General features: G+C 40.6%; 1 pseudogene; it reads right to left on the bottom strand.

Annotated features, from left to right (window-relative positions):
- Nucleotides 1-254: 254 nt before the first annotated feature.
- LOC105498468 (heterogeneous nuclear ribonucleoprotein C-like 1) lies at nt 255-17,824 on the bottom strand (annotated as a pseudogene).
- Nucleotides 17,825-19,820: the final 1,996 nt, after the last annotated feature.

Raw genomic sequence — 19,820 nt, 5'->3', positions numbered from 1 at the left:
CAGATTGCAAAGAACTCATTCTAAATATCTTTCCACTCCTTCCTTGAAAATTCTCCCTTCTTACATTTCTGCCACCTAGGGACAAATGTACTTCAAATATTCCTTGGAATTCTATTCTACTATCCTCTCCACTTCCCAAATGTGGTAGTCTCTGAAGGCCTGGACAGAGAGGTAAGGCCTGACCACAGTGCCTATAGTTGGTTAGTTCAAAATGGAACCAAAGCTAGAGTGTGGCAGCCAAGAATTGCAGCAGCCTAAGTCCCCAAGGCATGCTGACGTACAAACATGGGAAGCCAAGGGCCTACGCCAGTTTCTAGAGGCAAACAGAAGGGATCAAAGGTCAGCAGCTCTGCAGAAGCTGGAGCAAAGTAGAAGCCAACTAGAAATGCAGCAAAAAACGTCCCAGGCACTTCCAAGAAGAGCCTTGGAAGGGCCTCACTCTCCATTATCAACCAGAAACCACATGGCACACAGAAGTGTTTCCTCTGCACGCACAAAGGGAAGAACGAGAGAATGCTTCCTAGTACATCTTCTTTTCCCAGGCTCACATCTTTTGTAGTTAAGTTTGTCTGGCTATTTTGTTTATTAAACAAAGTTAATTCCCTCCATATCCTCTGAGGACTGGGCTGCTCCAGAGTCAGCTGGCCCCTTGCCTGGCTGCCTGCACATTTGCAACTGAAGAACACTGTCAGTTTGGACACCAAGGATGCCAGTAGGATGGTGGTTTCCCTAGGCTGCTTGCCTGCTGGAGAGCCTCTAACATGCCTGCAAGGAGGGGAAAACAGAGAGAGAGAAAAAGGCAATAAAATGTAGACAGCAAAATGCTAGTGTAAGAGGCTACTTAGAAAAGTAAACAGATCTATATCTAGTCCTAGAACAGCAGCAATGTCCAGAGGGCAGCCAAAAGCCCAGTGAAGCAAGTAAAAGATAACAGACCGCAAGCAGCAGGCAGCAACTGACAGAGTTCTCAGAGCAGGCAGGAGGCAGTCTGAGCAATTATACAGGGTAAAGCTGAGACCCACAAAGCAATGAAAAGAGATGGAACAATGCCAACAAAGGCTTGGGGGTAAAAGGAGCATCACGGGAAAATAGGAACAAAGCTTCATGTGAGCCATTAGATACCAGATAAAGAAAGTTCCAGATCGATAAGACATATTGGGTCATCTAAGAGGAAGGGAGGACGATGGGAATGGATTTTTCAGGACAAGTGTTTTAAAAACCTTGTTTTATTTAAAAAAAAAATAAAGATGAGCTCAAAATGAGATCACTGGGGACTGTCACTTCAGTCCACAGCTGCCACAGTGCAGGAGGGAGGGCAAGGACTTCTAGAAGTGCAAAGTCACCCCATTGACTCATTGAGGGGACTCCCTGAGGTGTTAGACATCTGTTACTGGTGGCCCCGGATTGGGCTGCTGGCTGCAGTGTCAGGGAACAATGTGGCAGGACAAAGGGAGAATTCTGGTTTCAGAATGCAGCAAGGAAGATCTTGATCTATAAGGAAAGTGGCCAGTGGCTAGGAAGACAGTCCATCCAGGGATAGAGAGGCTCATGGCAAGGGCAGGCTGAGGGGAGGCAATTTGATTTGATGGAACACTTAATGTTATCTATGTAGGTGACAGTGACTCTCCTTGTTTTTACCAGGAAGTTTCTATGAGGGCATGGGTTTGTTTAGGTATGCAATACTCAGCACTCATTTGGCACTTAGCCTCCCTCTCCTCCCTTAACCTTCTGCCACATCCTCTGGCCCATTTCCAAACCTGGATCATTTCCATGATCCCTTTTTCCCTTATCCTGGGGCCCTGAGCCCTGGCCTATCACATGTCCACTATGAGGCCTGGACAGCCCAGAGCCTGCTAATGATATTTTGCCCATTTCTAAGCCCACTTGCCATAAACTTTTTTAAGTGTCTGCTCTCAAGTGAGCTTGATTTTAATAAAAAGGAGTTCCTTCTATTTCCACCCTCTCTCCTCCAGCACACAAATGCCCCTGGCTCCTTTACTTGTCTTTAAACTTTGATCACCTCTCCTCCCATTATCTCCCAGTTGAATCCCTTTCAGCAAAAGGTGTCAATCTTCTCTTTCTCTTACCCCTGCTCTGGTCAGCAGATGACATCATCTCAACTTCATGTATTACATAATCTGACCTTTTCTCCTCTTCATAGTCCTCTGTTTCTCCCCTCTCTTCCTCACGCCTGCCTCCTCCAAGCCTTGCACTGTTGCATAGTCCCCCAAATCCCTCATCATCCCCTTGACTCTCTTCTCCTATACACAAAAGAAAGGTTTTCCGCTTTAGCTGTGTTTTAGATCACCTGAAGAGCCTTTAAAAAGTATTGAAATCCAAAAAGGATTGAAAAGAGGATCTTGGGGAAATATTCGTCCATCTGTGTCACAAGAGCATTATTCACAATAGCCAAAAGATGGAAGCAACCCCAGTGTCCACAATGAATGGACCAACAAAATATGGTACGCCCATACAATGAATATTATTCAGCCTTAAAAGGACAGGAAATTCTGACACACAGTACAACATCGATGAATCTGAGGATGTTATGTTAAGGAAAATAAACTAGTCACAAAAGTACAAATACTGTATGATGCCACTTATGGCAGGTACCTAGAGTAGTCCAATCCAGAAGCTGAAAGTAGAATGGTGGTTGCCAAGGGTTGTCAGGGAGGGGAGAATGGGGAGTTATTGTTTAATGGGTACAGAGTTTCAGTTTTGCAACATGAAAAATGTTCTGTGGATGGATGGTGGTGATGTTTGCATAATGTGAGTGTACTTAAGAACTCCACACTTAAAAATAGTTAAAATTAAAAACTAGCCAGGTGTGGGGGTACACGCCTGTGGTCCCAGCTTGGGGAACTGAGGCGGTACGATTGCTTGAGCCCAGGAGGTTAAGGCTGCAGTGAGCCATGATCATGCCACTGTACTCCAGCCTGGATGACAGAGCCAGACCATCTCAAAAAAACCAAAAAAAAAACAAAAAAAACAAAGCTAGAATGGTAAATTTTATGTTGTATATATTTTACTATTTTAAGTAAATAAATAACTTTCTTTTAAGTATGGATGCCTGTTCTCCACTCCAGATCCCTTAAATCATAATCTCCAGAGTGGTGAATGTTTTCTATTCATCCAATTGACAGTGACTCTGTGCCACGCCCTGTGCTGGGGGTTGGGGGTACAGACATGAAGCACACAGCATCCCCTTGTTGAAGAGTTCACAGCCTAGGGAAGAGAGCAAACATTTTGCATACAGTTGGCAAGATGAGTGATGAGAGAGGAGTTCTCACCCTGGGATCAGAGGCTGGTGGGTGGACAGCACCTAAGGATTCCTGGAGACAGCATTGTTACCTCCACTTCCTGGCAATCTCTCCTGTTTTCCCTCACTCCTTGCAATCTTGCAATCTGTCTGTTAAAATATTTGACTGGTTTAAATGCTCCACCCCATCCCCATGTATATATTAACCTTTATGTGGGTTTATAATGCGTTCCTAATTGCAAAACACTGTGGTGGCATATTCCATGTGGCAGAGATAATGCTATGGGTTTGCCCACTCTTGTGTTATTTTTCTCTTTCCTGGGCACGCAGGCACAGATATTTTCTCCACCCTCCCTCTTAGATTGAGGCTATGTGCCTCACAATGACGTGTGAGGAGAAGGGATGCAGGCCACTGCTAGGCCAGACCCTTAAAAACCCCCCATCCCCTGTCCTCTCCTCCCCTTCTTTGGCATCAATGCAGACTCTTGCTTTATGAGGACAAGCCTCGAGGTAGAGAAGGGTCTCATGACCAGAACTGGTCTTGCTGTGAGTGAAAAACAAACTTTTATTAGGTTAAACCACCTGAGAGTTTGGGGTTTTCTGTTGCAGCTGCTGGCTTTAAACACCCTAATAAGTTCTCTATCTCTGTTCCTTCATTCAATCATAACTTTATTTATGATTTTTCAAATGTTTAGCCCTGGTTGTCTTCCTGGCATGTAGCTGTGGGTATTCTCATTACGCTTATTTTCTCTTCAGAATCCAGCTGTGAATTGCCCTCCTGAAATGTGCTCAAAGTCTCGGCCACAGGGCTTCCGCTGATTTCCCCTTCCTCCATGATGTGCGGCATTCTCCTCCTTTCCTCACTTACGAAACAAAGGCATTTCCCAATAGTTTTACTCTGTGTTTCTCTCCCTCTCTAACACTATTGTGTCGGTTGAAGGAGGATCAGGAGGAGGTGGGGAGAGCCTCACACAGCGGGAGGATCCCTTGAAGCCAGGAGTTCGAGACCAGTCTGAGCAACATAATAGGAACTCATCTCTAAAATTATTAGCCAGGCTTGGTGGCGCACCTGGAATCCCACCTGTAGGAGAGGGAAAGGGAGGACTGGCTAGGAAGAGTGCCAGGTTGCTGTGCACCTCTGAGCAAGTGTGGGCCAGGCTGCTGAGCTCCTGAGCAGAGTGCTTGTCAGAGGACTCCCATGTTGAGCAGGAATGACCTGGCTCTAGTACCTTTGCCATGCTCTGATGTTGGCTGGGAGCAGCCTGGGGAGTGTCACCTCAGTAGGAATGATGCAGTTGAACCCCAAAAGGGCAGCAGCTACAGGCTGTCAGCTACTACACTCCTCCCATTCTGGTTCTCTCTAAGGAGATCTGGGGGTGTACTCCCAGGCTGCCACATGTGTCCACTTGCCCTGCTTCTTTGTTGCACTTCTCCTGTGGGAGGCTCATTAGTTCCAGAGTATCTACTAACACTTGATATCCTGGGAGAGTTAAGTGTGAGATTCAGGCCATGAGTAAGAGCGTACTTTGCATACGTGGCTCACTTCAATCTTTGCCTTCTCTGTGAAGCCATTCTCCCCTCACCCACCCATTCCATAACACTTGTGTGCCCACTACCATCTCTGCACTTGCCAAATTCTGGGTTTTGAAAAATATAAACCCCACTTTCCCCAATGATTTGTGAGCATATTTGTAAAATATGTAAACAAGTAAGTTGTGGTGGCCTGCGCCTGTAGTCCCAACTACTGGGGAGGCTGAGGTGGGGGGATCCCTTGAACTCAGGAGTTTGAGGGTTTGGTGAGCAATGTTTACACCACTGCACTTCAGCCTGGGTGACAGAGCAGACCCTGTCTCAAAATAAATAAATAAATAAATAAATAAAAATTTAAAAAATGAAAAAAAAAAGAGGCCAGGCACGTTGGCTCATGCCTGTAATCCCAGCACTTTGGGAGGCTGAGACGAGGTGATCACTTGAGGTCAGGCAGGAGTTTGAGATCAGCCTGGCCAACATGGTGAAACCCCATCTCCACTAAAAATACAAAAATCTGTGGGGTGTGGTGGCGCATGCCTGTAATCCCAGCTACTTGTGAGGCTGAGGCAGGAGAATCGCTTGAACCCAGGAGGTGGAAGTTGCAGTGAGCCAAGATCGCACCACTGTGCTCAAGCCTGAGCGACAGAGTGAGATTCTGTCTGAAAAAAAAAAAAAAAAAGTAAACATATTTATCTTTGCATCCTTATAGCCTGATACTATGTGAGACATACAGTAGGAGCTCAACTGAATTGTGTGTTGAATAAATTTCAGTATTAGAAATAATTACTGGGCTTACCATGGAAAGTGTGGAAAACTGAATCAGCGGAGAGCAAAGGAGTTGCTTTCAAGTCCTAGCTCCAATGTTTAGAAGTTCTGTGAACTTGGGCAAGTTACTTAACATCTTTGACTCTCATTGTCTTGTCCATGAAAAAGGAAGTGACCTTAATGAAGTCCCTACTCTGAAGCAGGCATTTCACACATAACTCATGTAATAGGAGTGACCTGTCCATCCCAGTGATAAAGCTATTGTGAGGCTCAGCAAAACGTCAGATGGGAAAGCATCAGGCAAATGCTAAAGCTCTGTAAGGATGTAAGATAGGACATTTTTACCATCTCTGTACACACAAATCCCAAATCTTCATTTCTAGCCCAGCCTACGTCCTGAGTTCCAGGCTGGAATCCCAGATCAAAGCAAATGTCTTATTCTAGTATTTACTTCTTGCCACATCAGACCCTAACTCATTCTTTTGGGTCCCATCTTATGCTATTTCCCTATAAGACAGACCCTCTGCAGGGTTCAAAAAGGCCTAATTCTGTGAGCAAGCCTGCACCTGCCCAGACTCTGAGTTTTTGCTCACAATTGGTCTCTGTTTTGGGGAGACGTCATCTCTCTCTCTGCCTGCAGAAATCTTGCTATATTTAAAAGCCAAACTCAGATCCTACCCCTACCAAAGTGCTGTCTCATTATTCTCACTCCTACAACAGCCACCAGTAGTACTATTAATACCACTATGATTACTAACATCTAGTTAAAAGACTGCCTGGGTTTGGATTCCTTAATTCTGCCATTTACTAGCTGTCTGACCTTGAGCAAATCGATTAACCTATGTGCATTTTAGTTTCCTCATCTGTAAAATAGGCATTAAAACCCTCCCATCTCACAGGGGTATTATGATGACCAAATGAAATAATACAGATAATATGTACTACAATGGTTTCTATTTGATAGGTGACAAAATGACTGTCTGCACCTCGAATGGAGCACTTAATTAACAAGATATCTCCATGTGACAGGGTTAATTTTATTAAGCTTTAACTACAGTTGGTTACTATGCTAGTCATTTTACCTGTTTTATCTCATTCATGTCTTACCATGATCTAAGTCCCTACTTTTTTTAAAAAAAGAAAACCGGCCAGGTGTGGTGGCTCACGTGTGTAATGCTAGCACTTTGGGAGGCCAAGGCAGGAGGATTACTTGAGCTCAGGCATTTGAGACCAGCTTGGGCAACATGAGACCTCATCTCTATTTTTAAAAAAATGAATAAATAAAAATAAAAATAAAAAACAAGAAAACTGAGGCACAGAAAGTAAAGCAATTCGCTCAAGGTCATGAATCTAGTTAATTTCTACAAACTTCAAATTTAACTCCAAATTCTGTACGTTGATACTACACCACACTGTCTCTTTATTATGTGTATGTCTTAACAACCAGATTGTTGATGGCAGGGCCTGTCTGCACTTCTTGCTATTTGAGCCTGTCTCTCAAGCACCACAATAACTATTTGATAAATACATTTTCGTTGATTGATTAGTTCATGCCACATTTATTAAGTGTCTCAGTGGCAGGCAGGCACAAAGGTAAAGCACAAGTTCTATCTAAGTAGGAAATACTATTATAGTATATTATATATTATAGTATGTATACACACATATGTATAACATATGTTATAGTACAGGATATCACAGAGTGGAAACACAGTAAAATGAGCAATCAATTGATCAATTCAGTACACATCAAATAGCACCATGTACATATGCCCAAAACAAAAACTACCCGAGAAAACACTGCTTAGCAATAGCCTACCTAGAAATATTAAATTAGCCAGCAAAACTTGCAGGTCTCCTGCGAGAAGGGTGAAGTCCTTTCTTACCCTTCTTGAATTGCAAAATGCTGTAAACAGATCTCCAGCAATGTTTTCGATGACCGATCCAGGGTAAGGAGACTGCCAGGAAGACAGCTGCCTCCTCTGCTGACTCTTACTCATTACCTACTGACGGAGCACTTCTCCACTCCAGACCACAGCCACAGGAGTAAATAACCCTCAGTCAACAGAGGCACTGAGTTGAGCTGAAGTGGGCACACTAGGTGGAAAGAAGGGCTGTTATTTACCTGGCACTAAGCATGTATTCTATGATGGGATCCTCACTGTACTCTCCGGATAGTCATTTCAAACACTTTCCTCAAACCTCCTACTCCTCCCCACTTCTACTGATGGCTTCAACTGTACTTTATTGAGAAAATTAAAATCTTTAGAAGAAAATTGCTTCATCTTCCCACCACTGAGTTCCTAAGTTTAACTGAATCTGGGTCCATTTTTTCCTTCCTGCTTGTTACCATGCAGAAAGGGGCCCTCCCACCAGCAAAGGCTGATCCCTTCACTTGTTCCAGAAGCCATCCTCTCTTCTCCCAGGGACTTTGCTCCTTTTTGGTTCCCTTTTTCTTCCATCATTATTCTCTCTCTCTCTTTTTCTCTCTCTCTCTCTTCCTCTCTCTCTCCCCGTCTGTCTAGTAAGTCATTCTTATTGGCATAACATGGTCTAGCACCTCCTGTATTTAAAAACCAACAAAAGCCTTAACATCACATTCTTTCTTAGCTGCTACCTAGATTTTCTAAGGTTGTCTACATGTGTCCATATTTCTCCTCCCCATTTGCTCATTTCTCCTTATTATTTTACATTTTCATTGAACACACAGAAAAACTACATAACCATCACCAATATTCAAGGTTCTTACAGGCATCCCTCAGATTCCATCTCCCTACATCCCCTCCAAAGGTAACCACTATCCTAAATTTTGTTTTTTTTTAATCACTCCCTTGATTTTTTTCTTAATCAGATTTGCTATCAAATAACTTATATGCAGTAAATTCACATAATTTAAAAGTACATGCTGGGCATGGTGGCACATGCCTGTAGTCCCAGCTACTTGGGAGACTGAGGTGTTTGAAGCCATCTGGGGCAACATAGTGAGACCCCATTTCTAAAAAAATACAATGCAATGAATTTTGCTAGATATATGTCATCATGTAATCACCACCATAGTCATGATCCAGAACATTTCTTTCATCCCAAAACATTTTCTCTTGCTTCTTTGCAGGTCAATTTTCTTTTTTCTTTTTCTTTTTTTTTTTGAGATGGAGTCTTGCTCTGTCACCCAGGCTGGAGTGCAGTGGCATGACCTTGGCTCACTGCAAGCTCCACCTCCTGGGTTCACACCATTCTCCTGCCTCAGCCTACAAAGTAGCCGGGACTACAGGCACCCACCACCTTGCCCGGCTAATTTTTTGTATTTTTAGTAGAGACTGGGTTTCACCGTGTTAGCCAGGATGGTCTCGATCTCCTGACCTTGTGATCCGCCCGCCTTGGCCTCCCAAAGTGCTGGGATTACAGGCGTGAGCCACTGCGCCCGCCGCAAGTCAATTTTTATCCCTATCCTTGACCACTAGCAAACACTAATTTCTGCAACTAGTGTCTTACCTTTTTTAGGATTTTATATAAATGGAATCATATAGTATGTAGTCTTTTGTGCTTGACTTCCTTCAGTTAGCATAATGCTTTTGAGATTCATCTATGCTATTGTATGTAGTCATAGTTCATTCCTTGTGCTGAATACTATTACACTATATGGATATACTGCAATGTCTTTATCCATTTGCAGTTGAGAGACATTTGGGTTGTTTGCAGTTTTAGGTTATCATGACTAATGCTGCTTTGACTATTCAAGCACAGGTCTTTATGTGAACATATGTTTTCATGTCTCTTGGGTAAATACCCAGGGATGGGATTGTTGGGTGGTTTGGAAAGTGTATGTTTCACTTTATAAGAATTTACCAAGCTTTTTCCAAAGTGGTTGCACCATTTTTACATCTCCACCAGCAGTGTATGAGAGTTCGGGGTGCTCCTCATCAACATTTAGTATGATCGGTTTTCTTTTTTTTTTGGTTTTTTAACTTTAGCCATCCAAGTTAGTATATAGTGATATCTCATTGTGGTTTTAATTTGCATTACTCTACTAACTAATAATGTCGAACATCTTTTTATGTGTTTGTCATCCATATATTTTATTTGATAAGGTATCTTTTCATATCTTTTGCTCATTTTTAAAATTAGATTTTTATCTTCTTGTTATTAAGTTGTAAGAGTTCTTTATATATTCTAGATACAAGTCTTATCAAATACTTGTTTTGCAAAGTATTCTCCCAGTCTGTGGTTTGCCTTTCCATTTTCTTAACAATGTCTTTCAAAGAACAAATGTTTAAAAATTTTAAAATACTATTTTTAAACATTTTTAAGTGTTATCAATTTTTTTCTTTTATGATTTTTTGTATCCCATCTTAAAAATCTTTGCCTATTTCAAAGTTATTGCAATAATCTGCTAAATTGTTTTTCCTGTAAGTTTAGTAGTTTTAGCTCTTATATTTAAGTCTATGATGCATTTCAAGTGAATTTTTGTGTATGGGATAAGTTAAGAGCCTATTGCTTTAACACCATTTATTGAAAAGATTATTATTTCCCCATTGAAATACCTTGGCACTTATGTTGAAAATCAATTGACCATATATGAGCAGGCCCATTTCTGTATCTCTACTCTTTTCAGTTAATCTTTATGTGTTTCTTTATGGCAATACCATATCATTTGTAGAGTAAGTCTTGGAGTCATGTAGAGTAAGTTTGTTTTACCTTTTCAAAATTATTTGACTATTTTAGGTCCTTTGTATTTCCATCTGAATAAGCTTGTCAATTTCTACAAAAAAAAAAAAAAAAAAAAAGAAATTCTGCTTGGAGACTCTATTTTCTTTCTTTCTTTTTTTTTTTTTTTTGGTTGCCCTGCCTGCCCACATGTTCTGTTACAATATACAGATGACCCTCCATCTCTGTCGGTTCTGAATTCACAGACTGAACCAACTGTGGATCAAAACGATAGTTAAGTCTATGATGGTTGAGTCTTTAATGAACATGCACAGACTTTTTTTTTTCTTGTCACTGTTCCCTGAACAACACAGTATCACAACTATTTACAGAGCATTCACATTGTATTAGGTATTTCAGGTAGTCTAGAGATGACTTAATACATAGAGGAGGATGTGCATAGGTTTATGAAAATACTACACCATTTTATACCAAGGACTTGAGCATCTGCAGATTCTGGCATTCAGGGGGATCCTGGAACCCATCCTGCACCTGACACTGAGGAGTGATTGTATGTTGCAAAGCAACAGAGTGACGTTTTTAGATTCCATTTTCCCCAAACTCTCCAACAGCATCCCATTTTATTTAGAATGAAAGCAAAATACCTTCCAGTGGCATATGTTTAGTTTCTGTCACCTTTCTGACGTCATCTTCTCTTCTCATCGCTTTCTGTGGCCATCCCAGGGAGACTCTACTTTCTATAATGATGGCATGGAGAAGAGGTAGAGAAGTTTCTTTCCACAGCAAACAAGTATAAAACTGGACAAAATTATTAACAACAACCATTTTGGAGCACTGGTAAATGACCAAAGTCAAGTAACAGTTTTAGAAGTTTCACTCATGAAAATTTCACCACACCAAATAAGAAGACTGAGTTTGTGGCCTCCGTTGTTCTGGTCATGGCACAGGAGGCATTCCTATGCAAATATCCATGTTGAATAGCAAGAACCTACAGTTTTAATGGTTGGAGGTGGTTGTCTTGGTTTGAGAAGTGTGGCAGAACACCTAATATGGAAGAATTTTGTTAATAGACCTGAGAGAGCCATAGAAAGGCTGATATCATAAAATCTCCACATCTCTCTGAATAAATGCTAAGCTATGTGTGCATCCCAAGAGCCCAGTTAAAATTAAAAGTCTGAAGAGACTTGAGAATCTGCCGTACCTTTAAATGTGCTCCTTGTCCAGGCGCAGTGGCTGGCTCTGTAATCCCAGCACTTTGGGAGGCTGAGGCGGGGGGATCACCTGAGGTCAGGAGTTCGAGACCAGCCTGACCAACATGGAGAAACCCCATCTCTACTAAAAAGACAAAATTAGCCAGGCATGATGGTGCATGCCTGTAATCCCAGCTACTTGGGCGGCTAAGGCAGGAGAATTGCTTGAACCTGGGAGGCGGAGATTGTGGTGAGCCATCGCACTCCAGCCTGAGCAACAAGAGCAAAACTCTGTCTCAAAAAAAACAAAAAATAAAAAAAAAATAATAAAATTTTTAAAAAAGTGCTCCTCAATGGATATACTCAGATGGCAGAAAGTGAAAGTCTTGCTGGCTTGAGGTGTCTTAGCATAGCCTCCACCCAACATATTGGTTTAAGAAGAAGAAAAAGAATCCAAAATTACTGAACATGTTATTTACAATTCTACTTTTTAACCCCCATCCCCAATATAGAGAAATAGAAAAGTATGACCCCTACTCAAGATATGAAAACCAGTCAATAAAAACTAATTCCAGGCTGGGTACAGTGGCTCAAACTTGTAATCCCAGGGCTTTGGGAGGCTGATGTAGGGGGACTCCTTAAGGCCAGGAGTTCATAACCACCCTGGGCAACAGAGTGAGACCTCATCTCTACCAAATATATATATATTTGGGCATGGTGGTACATGTTCTAGTAGTTCTATCTACTCCGGAGACTGAGGTGGGAGAATCTCTTCAGTGCAAGAGTTTGATGTTAGAGTGAGCTTGATTATGCCACTGCACTCCAGCCTGGGCATCAGAGTGAGAGTCTCTCCCCCACACTGCACCCACGCCCCCCACCCAAAAAAAAAACAAAACTGATTCCAAATGTCCCCTGACATTGCAGCTAGCAAAAAATATTTCAAAGCAGCTGTTATAAATATGTCTTAGGAATTAAAAAATATATGTGTTCAAATAATTAAGGGAAAGTATGCTAATGATGAGTGAACAAATAGGAAATCTCACAAGAGAAACAAATTTGTTTAAAAAGATTCTAATGGAAGTGCTAGAGCTGAAAATACTCTATTGAAATGAAATTTTTTGGATGAGCTCAACAGAAGATTTGATCTGTCCGAAGAAAGTCAGTGAGCTTAAAGATAGATTCACAGAAATTACACATCTGAAGAATATAGAAAAGATGGAAGAAAAATGAACAGGATCTCAGACACTTGTATGAGATCACTAGAAACAGTCTATCCTACATGAAACTGAAATCCCAGAAGGAGAGGAAAGCAAAAGAAGCAAAAAAATGTGTTTGAATGAATAAAGGCTGAACATAATACAATTAATGGTTGACTTCTTCTTGAAAACAGTGGAAGCTAGAAAACATTGGAACGACATATTCAGGTGAAAAAAAAAAAAAAAAAAAAAAACCACTGTCAACCAAGAATTCTATATCCAGATTATTCTTGAGGAAGGAAGACAAAATAAAGACAATTTCAAATAAACAAAAATGAAGGAAACTTATTGCTAGCATATCTGTACCTACAAGAAATGCTAAAGGAAATCCATTAGGCTAAAAGAAAATGACACCAGATGGCAACTCAGAGACTCAAGAGGAAGTGTAAAGCACTGGAATTGGTACATATTTGCACAGATATAAAAGATTTTACTGATTTATATATTTTCTCTTTTTATTCTCTTAATTTATTTGAAAGACATGACTCTTTAAAGCAAACTTTATAACACTGTACTCGAGGATTCACAACATGTATAGATGTAATATGTATGACAATAATAACACAAAAGACAGAAATGCTACTATAATTATACTGGCAATAAGTTTCTATATTTTATCATTATTTATTGAGTTAGACTGGTATAAGTTAAAGATGCATATTGTATCTTTTTTTTTTTTTTTTGAGACGGGGTCTTGCTCTGTCACCAGGCTGGAGTGCAATGGTGCGATCTTGGCTCACTGCAACCACCACCTCCCAGGTTCAAGTGATTCCCCTGCCTCAGCCTCCCTAGTAGCCGGGACTACAGGTACATGCCACCATGCCCAGCTAATATTTTGTATTTTAGTAGAGACAGGGTTCACCATGTTGGCCAGGATGGTCTCGATCTCCTGACCTCATGATCCACCTGCCTCAGCCTCCCAAAGTGCTGGGATTACAGGCATAAACCACCGTGCCCAGCCTATCTTTTTATTTTTATTACATATGAGCTATCGCTATGTTGCCCAGGCTGGAGTGCAATGGCTATTTACAGGCACAATCCTGCCGTTAATCAGCATCAGACCTTTGACTTGCTCTATTTTCAACTTGGGCTGATTCATTCCTCCTTAGATAACCTGGTGGTTCCCTCCTTCCAGGAAGTTCCCATATTGATGCCAAGCTTAGTACAGACACCTGATCAACATAGCACACTACAGCCCCAAATTTCTGGGCTTAAACAATCCTCCCATCTCAACCTTCCAAATAGCTAGGATTACAGGTGTGTGCCACCACACCCAGTCTCATATGGTATGTTAGAGGAATTACTAAAAAATAAAGCAAATAAATATAGCTATCAAGTCAGAAGAGGAATTAAAATAGAACAAAAGAATAAATTTTTCATTATTCAGCTCCCACTATAAGTGAGAACACATGGTATTTGGTTTTCTGTTGCTCGGTGGGTTTGCTGAGGATAATGGCTTCCAGCTCCATCCATGTCCCTGAAAAGGACATGATCTCAATCCTTTTCATGGCTGCATAGTATTCCATGTTGTATATGTACTATATTTTCTCTATCCAGTCTATCATTGACTGGCATTTGGGTTGATTCCATGTCTTTGTTATTGTGAATAGTGCTGCAATGAACATACATGTGCACACAGAGAAGGGAACAACACACACTGAGCCTGTTGGGAGGTGCAGTGCGGGGAGGGAGAGCATTAGGAAAAATAGCTAATGCATGCTGGGCTTAATACTTAGGTGACGGGTTAATAGGTGCAGCACACCACCATGGCACATGTTTACCTATGTAACAACCCTGCACGTTCTGCATGTGTACCCCAGAATTGAAAATTAAATAAATAAATTTTTAGCACAAAAAAGAGTAAAGGAGGAACACAGGAGCAACAAGAACAAAAAGATGAAGTGAATAGAAAAACATAGCAAAATGGCCTAACTTTTCTAGCACTTGATGGTTATATTTACTGTGAATATTTACTATATATTCTAATCAAAAGTCTGATATTGTCAGACTGGATAAAAAAGCAAGATTCAATATTTGGTTTTTACTTGAGATGTGCTTTAAATTCAAAGTCACAAATCTCATCCAGTGAATTTCTTACTTTAGATAATATCTAGATGTTCCCTTTGGGTCTTTTTCACATTTTCAAATTCTCTTCTCATTATGGCTATGTTTTCTTCTACCTTTTGAACATATGGAATTGTTTTAATATTCTTATGCACTAGTTTCATCATTGATAGCATTTTTGCATCAGTTTCTATGGATTGGATTTTGTCTATGTTTTGGGATATTATTTTCCTGCTTCTTTGCATACCTCATGGTTATTTATTTTTTTCTCAGATACTGGGCGTTGTGAATTTATGTTGCTGGTGGCTAGATTTTCTTACATTCTTTTAATGTTGTAATTTTTTTCTGGTATGCAGTTATTTGGATAACAGTTGGATCCTTTCAAGCTTGCTTTTAAGCTTTGTGGTTTTGGGTCCACAGCAGCCTCTAGTAAGGTTTTATGCTGACTATTAAGATGTTTTACTTCTTAGTTTCCTACTGATGCGCCATATATCATGAGACCTGTTCACTCTGACTTGTGGAAGCAAGAATATTTTCCAGTGCTATATGAGGTCCAGGAATTGTTCTGCCTACTCCCTTCTGGTAGGTCTTTCCCTGACCTCAGGTTATTCTCTCTCACTCCCATTAATGCCTAGTGTTCCATTATTGGAACGCTAAGCATGTGGGAGTTATTTATATCCTACTGCTCAATGTCATCGTCAAGGTCTGATTTTTCAAATTCAAAAAATTGCAACCTCAGGTATAAGTGGGTTAAGTAGATCACTCTGCAGATCCCCGGAGCTCTCCTGTATAGCTCCTTCCTCTACAGTACTCTGCTCTGTAAATTGTGGCTGCCTTGTTCTCCCCTAACACCAATCTGCTTTCTTCATTACCACTGGATTTTGTTTGGAGTTTGGTTTTTCAGTGCTACTGCCTGAAAACTCCCTTCAGGGGGTAAGCTGGTGCAATTACAGAGCTCACCTGGTTTGTTTTCCTTCACTTACACACTACAGTCCTGCTCTGCCTATTGTCCAATTTCCAAAAAAACCATTGTTTCATGTATTTTTCTAGTTGTCAAGTTGTTAAGGCAGAAGAGTAAATTTGCTCTCTGTTCTAACATGTTGGCCAGAAGCAGGAGTTTCAGTTCTTTTGCTTTTTAAAAATACTTTTATAATATTTTAAAATTTGGGGTATTTGAAGATTATTTTAAATGCACAGTAAATAATACTGTAAGTTGGGGTGTTTTTTGATAATTTTTTCTCCATTCAAAGTACTATTTATTTATTTTTCTACAAATTTCTCCTTTAATAAGGTCTTGTTCATTTTGTAGGGAAAATGTCCGAAACATCAGGCTGTTCACAAAAATAACCCACAATATCAACTTTATAAAACAATCTTAAGACTGATTTTTTCTAGAGGATGCATTAGACATGCCAACTCTCATTCACAAAAATACACTGCTACATTTGTGCTGCACTGCCCCACGCAGCACACGTACGTGGGATATAACCCACATACTTCTAACTCAAAGCTGCCCTCCAGTGCTACTGAACTAAATGAGATTGCCTTTGCAGGTAGGGAAACAACTACTGAACTCATGTATGAATGAAAACAACTGTACTCCTGCATAACAAGAGATTATTTTGGAGACAGTTGATAAAAACCATACATCCTTTTTATCGAACAGTCGTAAAGAGGTATCAAAATTAAAAGCAAAAATTACAGGGTAAGACTTAACAAAATACTAGGAGCCTCAAAGGAAGTGATAACGAGACTAGGCTCAGAGCAATATGAATTAATGAACATGGGAAGGACAAGGATGGGGAGAACAGTGAGCATGTGCTGAAGATACTAGGGGAGAGAATCAGGTGAGGAATTTGATCTTAGACAGCCGCCTAGGTAAAGAGATAATGGGATAGGATTTCTAAACCCCATCATGTGCTTAAGAGTCGCTCTCAGCCAGGTGCGGTGGCTCACACCTGTAATCCAGCACTTTGGGAGGCCGAGGCAGGTGGATCACCTGAGGTCAGGAGTTCGAGATCAGCCTGGCCAACATGGCAAAAACCCATCTCTACTAAAAAAAATACAAAAATTAGCTAGGCATGGTGGCACACGTCTGTAATCCCAGCTATTTGGGAGGCTGAGGCAGCAGAATTGCCTGAACCTGGGAGGTGGAGTTTGCAGTGAGCCGACATTGTGCCACTGCACTCCAATCTGGGTGACAGAGCAAGACTGTCTCAAAAAAGAAAAAAAAAAGTCATTTCTGCCATTGGCGCTGTCTCTGTCATCCTCCCCTTTCTCAGCCTCTTTTTAATCATCCTTGATTATCTCCAATTGGTCACCCTCACATTCAGTATCATCGTCATCCAGCAGGTCCTTCTCCTCAGCAGAGTCATCTGCAGCCCCTCAGATTCCTTCTTCACGTTAGTCTCATCTTACTTCATGGAGCTGCTGCTCTGCCCGTTCACATTCTTCAACTCTACTCCTTGTTGATTTCTGCAGATTTCCTTTTTCAAATTTCTGCAGATTTTCCAGTAGAGAATCCACTTTTTGTTTTATCTGGGTCAATTCCTTCTTATAGCCCGAAGGTCATCTCCTTTCAATTTGGAAGATCCCCACTGCCCACTCTTAGAATTGAAACCACTTTTACCCCTTTGTGAGGTGTTTCCTGATACACGCTGGCGTTTTGAGGGCACTACAGCCCAAGCACTAGGAGGAGGAGGAGAAGCATGTGCTGGATCACTGTGCATCCTGTCATAACAATCCCTTTGAAAGTCACAGACCAAGTCAAAAGAGGAGCCGTACATCTCCGCTGCAGATCATCTCATGCCGGCTTTTCTTCAATTCACTTTCAGCTCTGCAGCCAGATTAGTATCTAAAACTTGACTGGCAATCATTCTGCCATTCCCTCCTGCCACAGCAGCCTGGGTATTTCTCTCATGAACATAGTGAATGGAGGCAAAGCCCTTATGAACAGAGCCACCCACAATTTTGCCATACTTTGAAAAGATTGCTTCCACATCAGAATTCTTGACCACAACTGTGTTGAGATTCCCAACGAATACTCTGGGGTTCATGGAGTGAGGATCTCACTTGTTGGTTACATTGCTAGCCATTGTGTTTGATGGAAAGTTTTCTCACAAAGCCAAAAACAGGAGTGGGAAGGGAGATTCTGTGTCTCCAACTCCAGGGTTCCATGTGGAGAAGTCAATTGCTGCTTGAGGTCAACAGCATGGCCACAATCACTCAGTATTCATCTCAAAGTATTACTTATAAGATTCATCTTCGTTGGTCTAACTACAATTCATTCATTTCACTGCTGTATAATCTTCCATTGTGCGAATACACCAAAACTTACTTATCCTTTCTTTTGTCCATGTTTGGATTATTTTAATTTTGTGCTATCATGAACAAAGAATAGTGCTATTAGGAGTATTTTATGTATGTCTCCTAGTAGGCATATGTAAGAATTTCTCTAGGTTGTATGCCAGGAGTGAAATTACTGGGTTTTAGGGTAGACAATGTCCATTTTTTAGGATAATGCCCCCCCTGCCCCGCCCCAGCCCTCCGCTTTTCATTTTTCAATCTACTAGGCTACTTTTACTTTCTCAACCTTTTCCTTTACTAGCTCAGGACCTTTGCACAATTTCCTTTATTTGAAACACTTTTCTCACTTGCAACTTACAAAGCTTGTCTTTTGCATTCTTTAGATATCAGCCTAATATCATATCCACAGAGAGGCCTTCTCTGCTTACCCACCTGAAAGCAGATTGCCTCACTTTATTCTTCATCATAGCACCCAGCTCATTTACAGCTTGTCTCTCACCAGGCTATAAGGCTCAGGAGTGTAGGAACAATGGTTATCTTGTTGAACATTGTTTTTCTAGTGCCTAGCTCAATGCCTGGGATGCAGTAGGCATTTAAGAATATGTTTTCTGGATGAATGAATACATAAGCAAACTAATAAAAGACATTATTATCTTCACTTTACAAATAAGGATATTGAAGTTCAGGAAGGGTTGTATAACATAGTGACATGATACAGATAGTAGCTGAAGAAGCCAGGATTTGAATATAGGGTCTGTTTTTCAAGGCTTTGGATAGCATAATTAAAGTAACAGAACTTTTCAATATTTACAAAGGTGATCTCTCTGTTAGTTTCTGGAACCCCTTCAACATCTTGTGTTCCAGGACTTTGGGGAATTTCTTAAGCAGAAACTAACTAGAATTCATCCTTAGGCTATTGGGCATCTCTTACTGTAGCATGCTAAACATGGTTATTTTATAGACTGTTTTCATATTACAGTAGGGTTTCTATGCAAGATGGAGAAGGGGGAACACTTGGATATATTCCACAAATTAAACTTGAACTATTCCACAGACTTAGTATCAATCTTTTCTGTGCCTTAAACATAAACTAGAATGAGTTTCATGAGTTCCTTGAGTATAGAAACCACATCCTTACATCTTGGTGTCCCAGATGTCTAGCAGAGTATCTAACTTATAGTGGGGACTCAGCACCTATCAGATGAATGAAAAGTAGCAGAAGCTGGATTATGAGGGGTGACACCATTTCACCTTAAAGGTAAAATAATGAAAATGAGATTATATGCACATGTATTTTATGTAATATATAAAATATATACATAGATATATGAATGAAGTAAAATGAGATAATAGCATATTCTGAAGACTATTTCAGAAATGAGCATTATAAGTTATAGAAAAATTAAGTTACACAACAAACTAGAATATCCTGGGCATGAAGAGTATTAAAATCATGGAATTATTGGTAAAATTCTCCTATAAAGTAGAAATAAATACAACCAGCTACTACACACACACACACACATACACACAAACACACACTCCAAAAAGAATTCCAGCAAATGCAATTGTGGTAGAGAAATGAAAGCACAACTAAAATCTAAGTGATAGTATGTACCATTATGTTAGTTGTTATTATAGAAGGCTATGTGGCATCATCGCTAAAGACAGGGGGATGAGCATCAAACCTCAGTTCAAACCCAGCTCTGTCATTTAGTACTATAAGAACGTGGCAAATTACAACTCTGAGCTTCTGTTTTCTCAGCTGTAAAGTAAAGACGATAA

The sequence above is a fragment of the Macaca nemestrina genome, chromosome 1 (assembly GCF_043159975.1).
Source record: "Macaca nemestrina isolate mMacNem1 chromosome 1, mMacNem.hap1, whole genome shotgun sequence".
NCBI lineage: Eukaryota > Metazoa > Chordata > Mammalia > Primates > Cercopithecidae > Macaca > Macaca nemestrina.
Note: the sequence above shows the minus strand (reverse complement) of the source record. Positions and strands in the feature narration are given on the sequence as shown.